At 37.7% G+C, this 19022-nt stretch overlaps 1 protein-coding gene across 2 annotated transcripts in view; it reads left to right on the forward strand.

The window, feature by feature from the left end:
• LOC101099358 (E3 ubiquitin-protein ligase RLIM-like) overlaps positions 1 to 19022 on the forward strand; it is a 121926-nt gene that overhangs the window by 48108 nt on the left and 54796 nt on the right. The gene's annotated exons all lie outside the window — the stretch shown is intronic.

The following is a 19022-nucleotide window of genomic DNA, read 5'->3' on the forward strand; positions in this document are numbered from 1 at the left end:
CCCAGAGGATATAATACTAAGTGAAATAAGTCAGTCAGATAAAAACAAATACCATATATCTTTCACTCATATGTGGAATTTAAGAAATAAAACATATGAACAGAAAAAACAAATACAAACAAACAGACAAAAAACAAGGCCTTAAATATAGAGAACAAACTGATAGTTACCAGAGGGGAGGTTGGTGGGGAGAAGGGTGAAATATGAAATAGGTAAAGGGGTAAGAATATACTTATTGTGATCAGAACTAAGTTATATATACAATCATTGAATAATTATACTATACACTTGAAACTATTATAACACGGTATGTTAATTATACTTAAATATAAAATAAAGTCTGCCACCTTGAACTCTAATGAACTCAGACTAGTTACCTGGATAAGGGCATGGCATAGGAGGGTAGCAATGAGCCTGCAGAGTAAAGAGTAAGTTAAAAAATATTCAAATAAGTTTAAGCACAGGTAAAACAATGAAAATCAGAAAAGGGGACAAGTTTTGGATAAAAAATGATTTTCAATAGCTGTCTCTGAAGGAAAAGCAAAACACCCATTTGTAAATATTTACACATCAGTGAGCAAAATAAAGCTGAAGCTATATAAATATGTAGTAAACCATATAAATACCAGAGCCATTTGTCATCGAGGCAATATCCAATCCAATGACAAGTTTTAGTTGGAACCATAAAATTGAATAAATACTCTGAGGGAGAAGGAGAAGCAGTAGGCAAATTATCGAAGTTTGCAGAACTCCCAAAATAATATAATGGGAAGAGTCAAAAAGAAGCACTCAAGGTAACAAACTCATTTCTTAAATGTGTAAGAAGAATAACAAGGTAGTATATAGTCATAATTCAAGGGAAAAGACAGGCAACTATGGACAGCAAATTATCAAAGGCAATTGAGATTTTAAAGTAAATGAGACAAAAAAAAAAAACCCTGTGAATTGGGGAATTACAAAGTCATTACTGATGAAGATAAAAATCTTGGTAGAATGTGAAATGAAAGCAGGGTGAGGAAAAAATGTAAATAGTGCATATAGGGGCACCTGGGTGGCTCAGACAGTTAAGCGTCTGACTTTTGGTTTCAGCTCAGGTCATGATTTCATGGTTTGGTTCGTGGGTTCAAGCCCTGCATTGGGCTCTGCACTGACAGTGTGGAGACTGCTTGGGATACTCTCTCCCTCCATCTCTCTGCCTTTCCCCTGCTCTCTCTGTCCCTCTGTCTCTCTCTCAAAATAAATAAATATATATTTTTTAAAAATAGTGCATATATGCCATTTGTTTTACACATATCATAGTACAAGGGAAGGAGCAAACTATTAGGAAGAAGGCCAGCCTTCACTTTGGTAGTAATGACATCAACAACAATAAAGGATCTTGAAACCACAAATGAGCTGATGATTAGAGAAAACTTTACTTAGCTTTGTAAAAGCTGTGTTTCAAATAGCTAATGGATATCCCAACTAATTCCTAGTCTTTCAACTAATATATGCTACTTCCAAGATAGTAACAAAAACTTGTCACTTGTTTTTAACACGGCTTGCTCATTTTCCCACAAGTTTTCTCTTAATCTATTATCTTTTACTTCCTTGCCTCAGACTTACAATAACATTTTAATGCAGGTGAATATAACAATAATGCCGGGCTCATTTATAATGCCACTTCTTCAAACACATTTCCCACATGTAATGCAATTAGGATTAAGTAAAAAGCAAGCAGAGGGACAAATAAGAAAACCTTCTTTTAAAAAGATAAAAAAAAAAACAACAACTTTGGTCTGAAAGGTAGATAAGAATCACTGACAGCCCACATCTAGGTGATAAGCTAGGTGTGTTTTATTAATAAAGTTCTCAGTCTTTCATTCATGCTTTGTTCCAGTATAATTGTGCCCTCTACAGTCTTTATCAAGTGAATGAAGGGGACTTTAGCTTGAAAGGAATTAGAGAAGTTTCTGATACTCAGTCCACACTGATTTACACGGGAACGCAATAGTTTCTTTTTCATTAAAAATATCCTTGATTTATTTAATTTGGGGAACTTTCTAAGACAAAAGGTAACTAAATATAGCAAGTGGACACATTATTGGCTTTGTGATGACCGCTGGAAAAGAAAATGAAGTTTTGTTTGGATCTAATTTTGTCCTATGATACTGAAAACTTTACCATTGTTGACAATGTTGAATTTTACCTGAACCCTGTAATCCTGGAAAATAGCAAAAGTGAAAATATCCCCTGTCCTTTGTGCTGTGGAAAACAGCTTATTGCAAAGATCCATCCTTCCCCATTTGACATAAATAAGACTCACAGATGCCTCCTCTTGTATTTCTATGGCAAGGCCAATGATCCTCCAAATTTCTATCGTTTGGCCTCATAAATCATTAGGTGAAATGCTGTTCCTACTAATCAATTGTGACAAAATCTTTGTTAATCAAACTTTAGGAGTTAAACAAACTTTAGGAGTGAAATCAAAATTTCACTCCTTCCTCCAAGCTCCAGAACTCTGATTCAGTGTCAGCCTGAGTCAACATACAATCTCTCCTGAGAACAGGCTGGGTAAAATATTCTGATCTACTATCCAGTCAAGCTACTCATTTGTCCCACTTCCCCACACCCTCTTCTTCCTAACCTTCTTTACCCCTCCCAATAAAATAAAATCCCTTTTGCCTAACCTTTGAAAGACTTGCAGATCTTAAGGTCACATGTACTCTCTTTTGCAACAGTCCTCTCCCTCTATTGCAAGAGACCCCTCCTTGCAATTATATTTTCAAATAAAGTCTCTCCTTACTAACTTAGGATTTGTTTTTTACTTGACACTGATAAGTGGTAGAAAGAAGTAGATATTACTGCATTTGGATATAAGTGATAATGGGGAATTGAAAACTCAAAGTATTAAATAATTTGACTCAGTGAATTATGAGTGTTAAAGAATACAATAAAGGGTTCACAAAAAGATAGCCATTTAAGCACCTGCTATATGCTAGGGTCTCCTCTAGTTGGCCACAATTAGACAAATTTGTTTGCTCAAAGTGCACACAGGTTAGTACAGAAGACTAACATAAAACCATTATGAGATGAGTTGATAGAAATATATACCAAGCATTATGCATACATTTGATTAAGTCATTTACTATGAATGCCTATGGTGGGTGGCAGAAAAATAATGTAACAGAAAAAGTTTTACAGTAGAGGTGATATCTGGAGAAGAGAATTAAAGGATGAATAGGACTTTGGCAGATGAATAAACTATGAAGAGTCTGTATTTGGCAGTGAGAAGAAGGTAATCACAAGAAGACCAAGTAATGCCATGGCCTGTCTGGATAGTAAAAGTAGGTGTAACTGACTCAACTGTAGAGCATACAGTATGGATGTAAGACAACTGAATGAGAGCTGTAAAGATAAGCAGATGCAAGACAGTCTTTTACAGCTATGAAGGCTAGGCACTGCACAACTCCAAAGAGTGCCATTCATAATGATCTCAAGGGAATGGCATTTTCTGGAGATGTGTACAGCCCTGACCAATAGCTCTGAGCAGGTACCAAATTAGTAGTGTATTTTTATACCAAGTATATATGTTAGGATGTCCTGGTAGCAAATTATGAAAACCAAATCTGTCTTTGGCCTCAAGGGGACTTGGGGATGAACACCAGAGGTTCATAGTACTGCTGTGGAGCTAGAGGAAAACCAGAACATTTCAGCAGATGACAGAACAGAAAGTTAGAGAGCCTTCCTTTAAAAGAAACAGTTTGGCCAGAATGTTACTGACCAAGAGACAGGATACTACCAACATAACTGATGTGAAATAATCTGAGCCATCTCTCATCATTGCAGCATTTTGCTCCATATTCAATCTTCTAGGCGAGAAGCTTTGATAAAGCATGAGCTGGGGTCTTTTCAATGGAACAACCACACAAAAGTAGAGATTATCCTCAAAATAGTTAAGAGGAAAGAAGTACTGGACAGGCAAATTTAACAATTTTTTTAAACAAGTTGAGGAGTTTGGATTTGTTTTCTAAGGCAAGGGTTGGCAAACTTTCTTAAAGGCCAAATAATAAGTACTTTAGACTTGCCAGCCTTCTGATCTCTATGGCAACTAATCAACTTTGCCCTTGAAGGCAGCCATGCACTAAATCACTGGGCTTGGCTACGTTCCAGTAACACTTAATTTACAAAATAGATGGCCATGCTATTGATCTTAGTTTGTCAAAAACATCTGTTCTTAGGGATGGAAAGGCCTGGAAGGATCTCAAGACTTTGTCATGTCTAAATAATTGGCCATTTCCTCCATGACTATATGAGGTGCAGCTACAAAGTTACAAAATTCATAATCTTTCTCCTTAATGAAGTTAAAATGAAGTAGATGAGGCCAAAATATAGCATAAAATCATCATAATAGTTCACAGGACATAACAAAAAAATTAGTATGGCAACTGTTTCCACTTCCCAAATTTGCCCCCCAAATTGTATCATTTCTGATCCAGTTTATCATCTCTTTCTATCTAAAATATAAATGAAATGCTTTGGAGGAAAGACATGAAAACTATCTTAATAAGAAAATACTGGAAGATTTGTAGCAAAGAATAAGGGAAAAAGCCAGATGGGTAATAGTGCTGGATATAATTGGGAATTTCTGTGTAAGAAATTCTGCAATATTATGGAATGTAAGAAAATTGGGTAGGAGGATAGAGATTTGAATAATGTTCCTTTTTAAGGGAATTAAGTTCCCTTTTATGTTTTTTCATGAGAAATGGTTAAAGTCAGGATTTTTTTTCTAAAATGATTTGGACACTGTACTTTTTAAAAGGCATCTCGATGCTAAGACTACGCTACATTCCCTCTCCAATTTATTATGGATGCCTAAATAACTTAATACATCTTGAAGTGCTTAGTGGTAAATCACCATAACTGATTTCAATAGAATCTAAAAGATAAGGAAAAAGTCAGCTTCAGAAACAACAGCAAGGACCTGTTACTTAAGAAAAATTTGAAAGATCAGCAGCTACAAGGATATCACCATATTTCACCTGATGAACTAACAAAAATGAATTTTGCAAATTTTCAAAGTATTTAACAGCCCTTTCTTCTACTAGATTAAAAAACACTTTAATAATCATAAATCATGATTTTTCCCCAATATCCTCTTTCTACTCACCTGTATCTCCCTCTCTTACTATTATTGTATTATTATAAATGAGTTCCTTTATGCTTGGTATTAATTGTTTTATATATTAGAGTGCTCATAGGGTGGTGCATAAATATTTACAATTGTTAGATTTTCTTGTTGGACTGTCCCCTTTATTATGATTTGGTGCCCTTCTTTATCTCTTATTAGTCTTTGTTTTACAGTCTGGTTTTTCATACATATACTGCTACTCCTGTTTTTCTTTTCACATTCATTTGTGCGATAAATGTTTCTCCATCCACTCACTTTCAATCTACATGTATCTTTAGGTCTAAAATGAGTCTCTTATAGGCAGCATATAGTTGGTTCTTGTTTTTTTATCCTTTCTGACACTCTATTTCTTTTGATTGGAGCATTTAGTCCACGTATATTCAAAGAAATTATTGATAGATATGTATTTAGTGCCATTTTATTACTTGTTTTGTTGTTGTTTCTGGAGATGTTCTCTGATTCTTTCTTGTCTTTGTCACTTTTGGTCTCTCCTTTCCACTCAGAGTCCCCCTTAATATTTCTTGCAGGGCTGGTTTAGTGATCAGGGACTCCTTTTGTTTTTGTTTGTCTGGGAATCTCTTTTCCTCTCTTTCTATTCTGATTAATAGACTTGCTGGATATTCTTGGCTGCAGATTCTTCTCATTCAGCACTTTGAATATATCATGCCACTCCCTTCTGGCTTGCCAACCTTCCATTGAGAAATCTCCAGCTAGCCCTATTGGTCTTCCCTTATAATTTAAGGACTTCTTTTGTCTTGCTGCTTTAGTTTTTTTCTTTATCACTATACTTTGCAAATTTAACTACAATACGTCTTGATGTCAGCTTGCTTTTGTTGATTTTGATGGGAGTACTCTGTGCCTCCTATAACTGAATGCCTGTTTCTTTCCCTAGATTAGGGATGTTTCCAGCTATTATTACCTGCAAAAAAGTGTTCTGCCCCCTTTTCTCTCTCTTCTTCTGGGATTCCTAGAATATGAATATTATTACATATGATGGAGTCGCTGAGTTCCCCCAGTCTATTCTTGTGTTCCATAATTCTTCTTTCTCTCTTTTGTTCAGCCTCATTATTTTCCATTATTTTGTCTTCTAGGGCACTAATTCATTCCTCTGCTTCTTCCAGCCTACTGTTCATTGCATCAAGTGTATTTCTAATCTTGTTTATTGCACTCTTCATCCCTGATCAATTCTTTTTTAACTCTATTATCTCTGTTGTAAGGGTCTCACAGATGTCTTCTATTCTTTTCTCAAGCCCAGTGAGTATCCTTATGATTATTCCTTTAAATTCTCCCTCGGGGATGTTACTTGTATATGTTTTGCTTAGGTCTCTGGTTGTGGCCTTATTTTCTTTTTTCATTCGGGATAAATTCCTCCATCTTAGCATTTTGTATGTCTTCTTCTCCATGTTAGAAGAGCCAGTTACGTTTCCTGTTCCTGTTCCAGTTATGTTCCTTTTGCCTTATGAACAAGAGGTCATGTAGTGTCCAGGGCCTGACACTATGGGGAGTGTCTTCCATGTGTGCTGTGCGTGCTCTGCTGTTGTGTTTTGGCTTCAGGCCAGTTTGCAGACGCTCTCCGTGCCTGCTATGGGAAGTGTTGGTCTTTGACCTGAATTTGATGAGTCTTAACTAGGTGTGCTCTGGTCTCCTTGTGAAATGAGATCTGACACCAACTCCACTAAAACTGAGGCCCTGCAGAACTTTCTTGTCAGGAGACATAGTGTGGGCAGGGATTTATGCTGATCTTCTGGTGGAGGGGCTGGCTGTGCTGGGAATGAGGCAAGCTTGACTGAGAATGGCATTCTTGCATGTGCACAGGGAAATGGGGCTTGATGTAAGCAAGTTAGGCAGCCAATGTGGGCTCTGTGCTGCTTCCTGCAAGTATCTCTGTGTTTATACTGAGAAGCAGGCAAGGGAAATGGTGCCAGTTAGCTCCTTTGTTCAGGGAAAGGCTTCCCTGTGAATACTGCCTTTTAGGGAAGCACTCAGAGAATAGCAAATAACCTTCCTTGTGAGCCTCAGGCACTTTTCAGATCACTATTTCAACGCTATCTGCCCCCAGGTTGCCTGGCCTCCCTCCAGGAGCAGTGCACTCTATCCCAGCTAAATCCACTGACCTTTAAAACTCCAGATTCTAAGCCCAGCTGGTCATAAGAACTAACAAAATTCAGCCCCTGTCATTTTCCAAGACAATGGCTATGGGGAAATGTACTCCTTGTGCATTCCCCTGTGTATTCCTCTCTCTCTAGCCCTTCTACCTGACAACAGGTCCCTCTCCTCTGCAGCACCTTTCCATTTCTCCCCTAAACCACATCTCCACACTTCCTACCTTCTCCAATGTGGTTTCTTCTCTCTCGTTAATTATGGAGTTTGTTCTGTTAGTCTTCAAGTTGATTTCAGAGGTATTCAAGACAATTTGATAGTTATCTAGTTGTGTTTATGAGACAAGACAAGCCAGGGGTCCTCCTACTATTCCACCAACTTCCTCTCCCACTTGTACCTGTTAATTTTTCCTAGCATATTTCCTAACCTTAATTATTTAATATGTTGGAAGTACAAATGTATTTAGCACCTACAATATACACAAGATACTATGTTTTAAAGCTATGTGTTAGTTGGTCCATTTGTGCTTGGTACTGGAAGATAAAGTTTTGGAGGATTCAAACCCTGCACTCAATTTTCTCACAGACCAAAAAGATTTAGACAAGTAAATCCACAATTCAACGTCTTGCTAAAAGAGGTATGAGAAAGCATGACCAGGAGTTTTCACTATAAAGAGTGGGGGAACCTATCTCTTCCTGGAGAGGAAAGGGCTGGATATTCAAGGAAGGATTCCTAGAGGGATATTATCTGAGAAAAAGCAGATGAACAGAAATTACTACATAAATAAGAGAGATTTTTAATCTTTTAGTTCTATTCAATTCTCACACACACAAAATAACTCCAAAATCAAAGAGAAAAAGAAAACATAAAGGTATATGGCTTTTCAGGGCTTCTTAGACTCTTTGGTACCTAAATTTGTAGCTGGAGATACATTTGCCACAGTTATGCTCTAAGCTAAGGGAGGCTGTATATATCATACATCAAGTGTGTAGTAAGATCATGTTAGTAAAAATCATCATTCAAGAATAACTGAGGTAGAAAAGTAACAACTCACCACATCATCTCCAATACCTTTCCTCTAGTTTCCTCTACTTGTGTTCCTCTCACCTACTCAAACGCTTCACCATGTAAGGCTTCCTCTCAAAACATTGGAGTCCATAGCATGACCAACTGAGTGTGAACAACAGATGAAGTCCCTAATGAATAGTAATACTGAGTTAGAGAAGACTAAACAATTCCTGGAACCAGGTGAGAGAAACAGTGTTTGCATCACTTGCTCTGAAAAGTTATCTGAAAGATTCAATCATATTTTTCACATGGTTTCTCTTCTTTTGAAGAGTTAAACCTGGATCTTTGTAAGTGGTTCAATGTGACAAATGTGGGGGAGAAACATAGTATGATGGAAAGAACATTAGTCCCAGAAACATAAGTTTGAAGTTGTATTTCTGTCACTGTTTTGCCATGAGACTTTTTTTTTGAAAACTCATTTAACTAGTCAGCTATTGTTTCTGACATTTGAAAAAGAATGAAGCTTTTTACAACTTTGAAGTTCTATGTTTTTATAGTAATTTTTAGTTTCAGCTTTTTAAGACTCCCCATCTAAATTCTTAGTTATTTGTAAACTTGCAAGCATATAGAGAGAGCCGATTACTTGTGACCTCTCACTGATGGGCCTATTCCATTCAAACAAAGCCGAGTACTTCACAGAAATATACTCAACCTGTGTAGAAGAAAATTCAAAATATGTATTCATTCACTGTGCAATGATATATATCCTTAGTAAAATGCTCTGTAAGATTGATGACTTAGGTCTTTAGTGTCCCATAAACCCAAAAATGTTGGTTAAAGGAATAAAATGTGGATTTCACTATCTGCTTGTTATTTACATGAACCTTATTAAGATCACTGCCAAGAAAATGTTTCTGCAAATAGTATGTATACTATATATCAAAAGTGAAAGTTATTATTTTGTAAAAGTAAGATTCCTGATAGCAGTGCTGGGTAGACTTTCAATATTAGAATTCTTTGTGGATATATTCATGATATTTTTATTATTCACTGTGTATGTTTGTATCCACTAAGAAGCATTTTTACAATACACACATATCAATATTTATGGATTAATTTAATAGTATTTTTCATAACCTAAAGGTATCTTTCAAGTCTTATTTGCTGTTAAGAGGCCTTACTTCTTCAGTAACAGATTGTGATCAGAAGAATTTTTAGATGTCACTCTACATATATACATATGCATAAAAGTAACTGCATGTATGTATATACATACACACATATACATATATCCATATATATACATGTGTATAATTATAGATGCCTGTGTGTGTATATATATATATATACCCACATTTGCCTTTCTACCCACCCATAGATACATACATTAATCTATCTAGCTGTCTTCCTGTATACAGTATCCCTACAATGATAAAATAGGATCAGAGTATCACAGAAATTTCAAGCCCAAAAGATATTTAGAGATCACTTAAAGACAGAATTTTAGTCCCAGAGCTGTAACTTTCTAAAACAGTACTGGTAATAAGAACTCAACAGGAACCGAATGCACATGTCCTGATTACAAGTTCAGTTTTCATTCCATCACATTACACAGTCTTGGCACAAATATTTGGTATAAACTGAACCTTAGGAGACAGTGTCAGTGCAGAAACTATTTTCTATACTGAACACCCTGCTGTCAACAAGACTCTCATTTGAGTTCTGAAATTTACTGATGGTTACTCTCAGCCCCATCTCCTCCTAGGGGTTTTTAAATGTAATCAATCTGAGGAGAACTTCCTGCCAATCAATTCTTTCAACCACACTTATCTATGAAACTATTGTCTTTGAGTCAGAGAACATGAATGTTAGTGTTAAAACACCTCTGCCTTTGCTCGCATGCATGAGCGCGCGCGCGCACACACACACACACACACACACACACAGGCAAACACACAAATTACAATTACAATCTGATTATCTTTAAGCTATTCTATAACTAGATAAATGGAATATTCTGTCTGCCATAATCTTTTTACTTAGGAAGATGCAAACACTAGTTGTTTCTTATAGTTCCTGACCTAATGCAAATAAATTTGCAATAAAGGGTTAATAATCACCAGCACAGCTAAACATTTTTTTAAGATTTTATTTTAAAGTAATCTGTACACCCAATGTAGGACTTGAACTTACAACCATGAGATAAGAGTCACAGGCTCTACTGACTGAGCCAGCCAGGCACCCCACAGTTAAACATTTTAAAGAGATTTCTCCTCTAGTAAGAAATTTATATTTTCTCCAAGCAAAGGGCAGTTACTCCTTCATCCCCAGCTGAATTCGTTCTATGATTGCCTTCCTTTCTCAGTTTTCTGCTTATCTACTCATCATCTCTGATGACCTCTTAGTCTATGAGTATTAGGGAGGAGAGGGTCTATAATTAGAATAAGGTTGTCTACAACCACTTTCTATGTTGCTATGAACTTATTTTAAACTCCTCTAATAATAAACTTAGAAAGAAACCATGGAAACGGTTCACATGTGCATATGAATATGACTATTAACTAGGAAACATCCAGATTTTTTGGAAAACCCTAAAAGCAGACTGACTCACTCAGGATATATAGAAATACAAGTGAGAAAGGTGGGCTGGAGTGGATGTCATATTCAGTATAAGCTGTAGATATATTTTTGCATAACTGAACTAAATTCTTAAATAATAACAAACAGAAATGTTTTAACTGAATTTAAGAAATGAGGTTTAAGGGGTGCCTGGGTGACTCAGTTCGTTGAGCATCGAACTCTTGATTTCAGCACAGGTCATGATCTAGAGGTTTGTGACACTGAGCCCCATGTTGAGCTCAGCTCTGACAGTGCGGAGCCTGCTTGGGATTCTTTCTCTCCCTCTCTCTCTGTCCCTCCCTCACTCGTGCTCGCTCTCTCTCTCTCTCTCTCTCTCTCAATATAAATAAATACACATTTTTTAACTTTAAAAAAAGGAATTAAGATTAAATTTATTTTTTATTTAAAATTACTTTGAGAATGGAAGTTAGAAAATAACATTATGACCTACAGTATTTAGCAACACCTATAATAAGATACATCCCACAAAATATCTTCTATTTACACTGTTTCCTTGATAGAGGAGTTCTTTGTTTTAATACCTACACTATATGGTTATTTCTCAATCAAATGTTCTTCAACCAATGATTATACAGGAATAAAACTTATTTACATATCCACACTCAAGATAACTTTTATAATAACCACAATGGTAGGAAAAATCTTGAGTTATATTTCAAATGCATTGGGTAAAATTTCAGAATCGTATGTAGACATTTTGGACAGCTTGCAAAATGTCCCAGGAGAGGATGTGCATGTCTGATATTACTGGGGTTAAGAGAGGTCATGTCACTGCAAACAAGCAAGATTTGTTAACATAAGGAAGACTTTATCCAGGGAGACTACCACAATGGGGTATTGTAGTAGGAGAGACAGACTGGATTCAATCTTGAATACAGTAAGAACAAATGGAGATTAATAGCCAAGGCATAGAGTGTGAGTTAGTGGATAGAAAATTACTAAGAGGAAACATAGGGGTAAGGGGAATTCTGGCTAAACCAACTTGACAGTAGTTTTGCTGAGGTAGGGCAGGGGATAATAAGATATGGAGGGTGAAAGATAAAGAAATTGATCAGTAATCAAGGGTGGAAGTTTTCTGATAAACTGACCAAGGAGGATTTTGGCTAAAACTGGTCTATGGGCCAAGGACAGAGCCCAAGGTCAAGGACTAGTTACAAAGAGGATTCAGGGGAGCCTGACTCAAGTTTGTTCAAAGGAGAGTACTATGGTCTGAATGTTTGTTTTCCATCAAAATTGAAATGGTGAAATCCTAACCCCCTTAAGTTGATGGTATTAGGAGGTAGGACCTTTGAGAGGCAATTGGGTCATGAAGGTTGAGCCCTCATGCATGGGATTAATGCCTTTTTTTAATTGAAGTTTAATTAACATAGAGTGTTATATTAGTTTCAGGTATATAACATAATGATTCAAAAATTTTATGTATTACTCAGTACTCATCAAGGGTACTCTTGATCCCCTTAACTTCACCCATCCCCCCACCCACCTCTCCTCAGGCAGCCTCCAGTTTGTTCTCTGCATTTAAGAGTCTGTTTCTGTCTCTTTTTTTCTTTGATCATTTATTTTGTTTCTTAAATTCCATATATGAATGGAATCATATGCTATTTGTCTTTCTCTGGGAATTAATGCCTCTTAAACAAGGCCCAGAGAACTTGCAGACTCCTTTCCACCATATAAAGACACAGCAAGAAGGCACCAGTTACAAACCAGTAAGTGGGCCCTTGCCAGAATATGACTGCACTGGCATCTTGATCTTGGACTTCCCAGCCTCCAGAACTTTGCAAAATAAAGTTCTGATGTTTACAAGCTACCCAGTCCGTGGTATTTTGTTAAAGTAGCCAGAATAAACATAGACAAAAAGCGCCTTTGCCAAAGGTCCACCCTCTCTCTCTCCTTCTGGCTTTCCCTCCTGTCTCCCTCTTTTCTTCTTTCTTTCTTTGTCTTCTCCATTCATTTTATTTCTCTAACACATGATCGTTTAGTACATACATTCAGAAACCAAACAGACAGAAAACAGACTGAGCTATAAAAAACACTATTCTTACAGTATACAGTTTACTGGAGAATAAGATAAGGCTCTGTGATAGAGCAAAATGTGCACAATTTTATTTTAGATAAGCTAGTCAGGAAGGCCTTTCCATGGAAGTGACATTTAAACTGAAGCTTAAAAGAGAAAAATTCAGTAATGTTAGCAAATTTAGAGTGATTTTCATAAGGACTTACAGATTTTACTTTATTCTATATTAAATAAGCTGTCAAAGGTGTTTGAAGAGAGAGATTACATTCTAGTATATAGGAACTTGTGTTTAGCCTGAATATTAAAGAGGCTCCAAGAAATCTCACCATTATGAAGCCCAAGCTCTCCTCCCAATACAAATGACACTTTTTATTTTCATTTATGACATAAAAGTTTAATATCTAATATATAAAGAGGTCTTGCAATTAAGAAAAAATAAGCAATCTAATAAAATCCAGAAAATGACACTACCAGGCAATTTTTTAAAAGATATAAAAATGACAGGGATACTGTGTGGCTCAGTCAGCTGAGTGTCTGACTCATGATTTCAGCACAGGTCATAATCTCAGTTGTCAGATCCAGCCCCATATTGGGCTCTGCACTGGGCATGGACCCTGCTTAAGATTCTCTCTCTCCTTCTCTCTCTGCCTCTCCCCCGCTCTTGCACATGCATGCATGCACTCTCTCCCTCAAAAAAAAATTGGGGTGCCTGGGTGGCTCAGTTGGTTAGGTGTCCGACTTTGGCTCAGGTCATGATCTCACAGCTTGTGAGTTCGAGCCCCACCTCGGGCTCTGTGCTGACAGCTCAGAGCTTAGAGCCTGCTTCAGATTCTATGTCTCTCTCTCTGCCCCTCCCCCACTCACACTCTGTCTCTGTCTCTCTCTCTCTTAAAAATAAACATTAAAAAAAAACTTTAAAAAAACTAAAATTTAAAAGATATAAAAATGACCAATAAAGTAAGAGATGTTCAGGCTCAGTCCTCTAAGGAATGAAGATGAAAACATGCACAGAATCATACAGAGGGAACCCCCCCAAACCTTTCTTCCACAGACCCTCCCATAGATATATACAATCATATTCACAGACAGACACACACAATGTACTCTACATACAGAGACTCAGTACACCCCATAGGACACCGACACCTGCTGCTGCATGCTCTGCAGCTCAAGCAACCAGTGTCAGCCAGGGATGCTATCTTGAGCATTTCAAAGGAACCATTCCTATTAGAAAGCTAATGACGTGGTATAGAACCTCAGCAAAGTGTCTCAAGATGTCATTTTCTATAAATCCCTGCCCACTGCTCTGCCCTCAGGCTCCTGGAAGCTGAGTGTAGGTAGAGGCAGTTCCTGGAGCCCTCAGAACATAGAATGGAGGAGGGCCTTTCTTCCCTCTATCTGGCCCTGCTCCTTTGGGTAGTTCCTGAAGATACACTGAGACCCAAAAGTATCCCAGATCATGGTGCCCAAGTCCTTCACTGACTTAGAAACAGGCCCAAAGATGGATGGCACTACCTGTGATCATACAGAAAATCAGCTGCTGATGTGGTCCCTTACCCATGCCAGAGAGGTTGTCAGAAGACCACAACACTCCCCAATTATCCTGGTTCATGAGCATCCTCTAGTTGGGTCTCTGCAGTCCTGGATCCCAGCAGGTTCTGGCAGTTTTTGTGTTGTGGCAAGATCAAGGCAGGGATTCTAGAAGGGCCAAGAACCACTAAAGACACAACCAAATGTTCAGGACCTGCTACAAATGTCCTGTGTGACCATGGTCTCTCTGGGTCTCAGGCTCTTATCAGCACAGTATGGGGGGTTTGCCCCGAACTCAAGGCCCTTCCCACCCAGATGGTCCCTGAGGATTTCTCCCTCTCTGTAGGTTTGTTACCATCTGGGAAGGTCCTTTGTTCAGATCCCCTCCAAAAGTTTCTCACTCTATCTTGCCTCCTGCCAATACTTTACTTGGCAGATCCCCATCTTATCCCTCTTCCAAGGACACAAGAGTTCATTGGAAACGGCAGCCTAGCAGTGACTCTGAGGAAGGCTGTCTACAAATGCCACGTTTTAGAAAATGATTATTTATTTATTTTGGAGAGTGGAGGGGCAGAGAGAGAGGGAGAGAGACTCCTCAGCAGGCTCAGCATTGTCAGTGCAGAGCCCAGTGTAGGGCCCAATCCCATGAACAGCGAGCTCATGACCTGAGCTGAAATCAAGAGTTGGACGCTTAACCAACTGAGGCACCCAGGTGCACCAAAGGCCACTTTTTAAAAGACTATCTTCACTTGGTCAACCTGCTGTCCACTAAATTGGCTGAGGACTGTGGGCATTAAGACCTAAACAAGAGATGTAAATTGATTATAGTAGTTTGCTTTAAACAAAATTCAACAAAATTCAACAAAATTTAAACCAAATGGTACATCTGAAATGTAGGGACCTTTATGTAATATAATTTAAAAATTGAGGAGGTTGCTTTGGATAGGTAAGCCGAGACTCTGAATATTCAGTGACTCTCCAGAAGACTAATTGCAACACCCAATTAGCACCAGAAAAGGGAGAGAAAAGAGGTGAACAATTACCCATACCAGAAACTGTCAGTGTTGTTATACCTACTGGTGTCAATACTGTTCTTCACCTTGGTCAAAGAGGCAACACACCTCCCTGTGATTGCAGGCTGCTGAACAAAATCACAACCTTCCTTCAATGTGAACATGTAATTTACTAGGCCTGGAAAAGAACAAATAAGTAACATTTACTCTCCCTTGAGCTCATTATCCTCTAGTGTTCTCCTTAATGGGTCTAAGGAAAGGAGAAGATCACATTGAAGCTTGCTTTCAGAGCCTACATGTACAGTTGTACAGGCTATGTACTGCATATATCTAGGAGTGTCATTCACTTTATTATTTCCATAAATGGTGCCCCCCTGGGGTTTTATAGTGAGTGCACAACCTATGAATCTGTATTTGGCAGTCCTGTTTGATTTGGTTTTATTTATATATTGTAAGCCTTTGTGTTGCTCATTCATTTTATGTTCTCCGTGTTCATTCATTTTGAGAAATAAATCTGATATTAGTTTTATCATTGGAGCCACAAAATTCATCTTTAATTATATCTATATAGGCAACAAGCAGAAAGTTACTTATGTATGTAATTTTATTTATTTCTTACAATACTAGAAGGTGAGATTTTATAAATAAAGAGATTAATTTTAACAGATATGAAGTAACAGGATTTTGGATAATAGAGCTAGACCATGGCTCAGAGAGCAGTGTGAGATTACTCAAAATTGGAAAAAGCCTAGAAGCAAATTATCCACTGATGCAGTAGTAATAAAAAAAAGCTATGAAAGGTCTAAATCTGGGCAGAACCAGGAATAAAGGAAGTCAGAAAGATGAGATCTTGCTAAATAAACACATTTTTATTTCCATAATTAGAAGTAAGAATAAGGAAGGGAGGAAAATAATTCCTGTCAAGCCAAGGTAAATGGAAAGATTTTGATTTCAGTTGATCAGTTTCACATTTAGATTCAAAACAAGTATTTGTATCAAAGAACCAATTCTAGCGGATTCCATGAGACACGCATATATTACCAGTAAATAGCTATTAATGATACTATTAGTCTCTGCTGTGGGAAAGCTATTACATAACTTTAAAAAATCCTTAATCCATTACCCTAAAAATCAGGTCGAATGTAAAGTACTTCAACTTGTATGCCCTCCCTTTTTTATTCTCAGCCAGAGAGTATTGCACCTAAGACAACAGGAGAGATTAATTTCCACTTCAATTAAAATGTCATCATCATGAGACTTTTCATGTGCTATATAGCACATTAACTATAACCATAAAATCTTCCCCCCTCCTCCCAATGAAAAGTAGACTGTGATATCCCTCTTAATGAATTTAGGCTGACCTAGTGACTTATTTGATCAACAGAATACAACAGAAAAGTTTTTGCACTTCTGAGGCTGGGTCATAGGAAGCCTTAGATAGTTCCACCCAAGCCTTTTGGAATGTTCACTGCAGGTAAAGCCACTCATTACATAAGAATTTCAACTATTTTGAGATTTCTAGGTTATGAAGAATCCTAAGATACATGGAGAAGTTTCATAGAGAGAGAAAGAGAGAGAACCAGCCCCAGCTTTTCCATCCAGTCCAGCCCAGCTCAGGCACCAGATACATGAATGAAGATGCCATCTTGGACATGCCAGCTCCAAAAGATGTGACATAAAGAAAACCTGAGCCAGAATCATGGCCCCCATACATATGACCTCATCAAGTCATCTAATCCACAGCCATTCAAGCCAGGACAGACAAGGTCCCAGTCATGATGGAGCAGAGATGAGCCTTCCCCAGGATGCTTTATTTTTATTCTTAACTCACAAAGTCCTGACTATAACAACATGGTTTCTGTTATATCTACCACTGAGTTTTAGAGTGGTTTGTTATATTGCAATAGATAACTGAAGCATATGCCTGGATCATTTATTATAGTTCTAAAGCCAGAGAACTCCCTTCTACTCATATTCATGGGGAATGCAATTCCTTGTTTATTTTGATTCTCCCTTTGAATCATAGAATCTGTTCAGAAACGTCCTTAGACTGACTCAGTAAAAGAAACTCTTGAATAGCTAAATATGTTCAGACATACCCCATTTTTTCACCAAGTCATAAACAACAGATGGACCAAATTTTCAAGTGCTTGAATCTAACTGATTAAAAGTAGGCAACTTTTCATCTTCAACTCCTTCCCCTCCAACTCAACTTACAGTAATACTCTAGTTAACTTCCAAACTTTCTGATGTACTTCCTATCTCCTAAATGAAAAGTGAAGAGAAACACCTCAGAAGACTTCAGATATTAACCAAATAAGTGATCAAAGACCAAAGCAGCAAGATTATTATCCAGAGAACAAACTAATGTGCCTACACTGTAGCATTCAGAAGGAAAGCCAAAATGTGAAAGAACTAAGTGTAAAGTAGTTATATTGATGACTCGTATTTGAACAATTAAGGTCGATAAATAGGTTTCCATAATGATGAGACCTGTATCATGTTACCTACACCAGAGTTGGTATATAAACAAGGCTAAAATAGTCCATGAAGCCAGAGTCATTGAACATGAACCCAGGTCAGGGAACACCAAATTTCTGGGGCTATTAGTTCATGCGTTTCTATACATAAAGTTACAAAGACTATACAAGACTATCTGAATCCTCAAATAACTTGCCTAATGTTCTAAACATAAGCAGTCTTGCTCCCTCTTCGGCTAAAGCACATGGCCTCAAAGTCAGGTGCTACTTATTGCTGGTGCCTCTGCACAGTAAGCAAAGACAAAAATAGAGGAGCAATCCTGACTCCTGCCTTTACCTCACAACCCTCCCCCCTTCCCACTTCTCCCTCTATCCAGTATATATCACCAGGTTAGTCAATTCTGCTTCTTAGATATGTCTTCAAGTCCATCATTTTATTTTATTTTATTTTTTAAAATATGAAATTTATTGTCAAATTGGTTTCCATACAACACCCAGTGCTCATCCCAAAAGATGCCCTCTTCAATGCCCATCACCTACCCTTCCCTCCCTCCTACCCCCCCATCAACCCTCAGTTTGTTCTCACTTTTTGAGAGTCTCTTATGATTTGGCTCTCTCCCTCTCTAACCTCTTTTTTTTTCCTTCCCCTCCCCCAAGGGTTTCTGTTAAGTTTCTCAGGATCAACATAAGAGTAAAAACATATGGTATTTGTCTTTCTCTGTATGGCTTATTTAACTTAGCATCACACTCTCCAGTTCCATCCACGATGCTACAAAGGGCCATATTTCATTCTTTCTCATTTCCACGTAGTACTCCATTGTGTATATAACCACAATTTCTTTATCCATTCATCAGTTGATGGGCATTTAGGCTTTTTCCACAATTTGGCGATTGTTGAGAGTGCTGCTATCAACATTGGGGTACAAATACCCCTATGCATCATCACTCCTGTATCCCTTGGGTAAATTCCTAGCAGTGCTACTGCTGGGCCAAAAGGTAGGTCTATTTTTAATTTTTTGAGGAACCTCCACACTGTTTTCCAGAGTGGCTGCACCAATTTGCATTCC

The sequence above is a fragment of the Felis catus genome, chromosome X (genome assembly GCF_018350175.1).
Source record: "Felis catus isolate Fca126 chromosome X, F.catus_Fca126_mat1.0, whole genome shotgun sequence".
In the NCBI taxonomy this organism is placed as follows: Eukaryota; Metazoa; Chordata; class Mammalia; order Carnivora; family Felidae; genus Felis; species Felis catus.